The sequence below is a fragment of the Acomys russatus genome, chromosome 13 (assembly GCF_903995435.1).
Source record: "Acomys russatus chromosome 13, mAcoRus1.1, whole genome shotgun sequence".
NCBI classification, from domain to species: Eukaryota; Metazoa; Chordata; class Mammalia; order Rodentia; family Muridae; genus Acomys; species Acomys russatus.
In genome coordinates, this window is record NC_067149.1 from 55946971 (window position 1) to 55948872 (window position 1902).

The window sequence follows — 1902 nt, forward strand, 5'->3', positions numbered from 1 at the left end:
AAAGAAAACACAATTGCAAAATATTTTTATCCCCTAAGAACAGTCTCCACACTTGAGTGGAGAGTGGGATATGACTTTCTCACGTACTCTGGCGCCTCACATTTGACCATGTCCCCTGGAGGGGGAGACCTGGTGGCACTAGGAGGAAGGACAGCAGGTTACTGAGAAGAGACTGGATACCCTATGAGCATATACAGGGGGAGGTAATCCCCCTCAGGAACAGTCATAGGGGAGGGGAATAAGGGGAAAAGGGGAGGGAGGAAAGAATGGGAGGACACAAGGGATGGGATAACCATTGAGATGTAGCAAGAATAAATTAATAATAAAAAATTAAAAAAATATTTTTATCCCAGCACTGGGGAGGCAGAGGCAGGCAGATTTCTGTGATTTTCAGGAAAAAAGAGAGACTTTCTTGATGTTCTAATAAGACTTTTAAAAAAATCAATGCAAGAATGTGTGAGTGAAAACTATCTTCAGCCATCAACACATCTCCACACCAGGCTATTTCCTATGTCCGTTCATTTCTCTTTAAGTCTGCCATGCTATTCTGACATGCTTGTTTTTCTCTGCAGCATTTTAATTGCTGCAATGCCCTCAAAGAAGCTGGCTGTTTGATAGAATTAGGATAAATGAGTGATAGCAAGGGTACACCCCAAATATTATTAAACCCCAAATAAATATAAGTTTACTTTCTGATCTGGAAAAGCTCAATGTTTCTATGAACATACCTATGACATGCAAGATAAGCAGAATAATAAAGAAATTAAAAATTTCATATGAACGTCCGTGTTAAGAGTTTTGAGTTTTGAGACATTCAATTGTATCTGTGCTTTAGGAAGCATGTAATGATAGACATCATATAAAAGATCATGATTCCCAGGGTGAGAAAAATGTGGTTTATGATGAATTCACTTTGAAGGAGGTGAAATTTCCAGGATGTATTTCTGTGTTGCAATTTATCATTAAATATATTCACTGATAGTAGAAAAGTAATTGATCATGGTGAAAACAAGCATCCCAGAAGAAGAGTAAACATAGTTTTGATTCTTTTTCAAGCAAAGGAAGATCTAGTGAGCAAAAATTGGTATATTCAGAGAAAGAAGAAGGTGAGGCTGGTAACAAATCATGTACTCATGTGATTGGTAATTATCCAGAGGTAAGCAAACCCTGTAACATGGGTATTAGAGGCAACCATATGTAGAGAAAATAATTTTAAATGTTTTCTAGAGATTGTTATACATATGAAACAGATTTCGGAGTAAAGTCAGCCATGGAGAGCTTCTGCTCGCTACAGACAATGCAGTTTGCCTGCAGATAAACCCACCCCCTAGAACGCCAAGCACTGACCCCACTAGTCAGTTGTGAAACAAAGGAGGATGCCTTCTGCTGTGGTCAGCATCTCTACAGAGCCTTAAGGTTGCTTCCATTGCAACTATAACTATTTTAGCTTTTTTTTTTTTTTAAAAAACTAGCTGCCAAATGTTGCATATAATGGCAGCTTGACATATGAGTGATGTTTTCCTTCCCTATTTAAAGATGTCAGAATGGCCCAGAAATGCCCTTTAGTGGAATAAGGGATATCTTTATGGAATCTCTTCTGTTCTTTAAGACACAATGTCGTTAGAGGATGTGTGAAGAGTAATGTCTGCGTGTAGTTTGTTAATAAGCAAATGAAAGTTTCTGTTTCACGGATTTTACGTATCTCTCTGACACTGTTTTGCATTTAATAAACTGAATGGTGGTATGGAAATGCTAGACACACTGACAGGATCCAAATCAACAAAGCTAGCATTACCTTTTATCCCTTTGCACAGCAATTCATCCTTAGCTGGGCATGGTAGCACCTGCCTTTGCATTTAACTCTTCCAAAGATTGAGACCTGGGAAGCATTTGAGCTTTGGA

General features: G+C 38.4%; 1 pseudogene; it reads right to left on the reverse strand.

Moving 5' to 3' along the window:
- Positions 1-508: 508 nt before the first annotated feature.
- On the reverse strand, positions 509-1399 carry LOC127197711 (taste receptor type 2 member 106-like; annotated as a pseudogene).
- Positions 1400-1902: the final 503 nt, after the last annotated feature.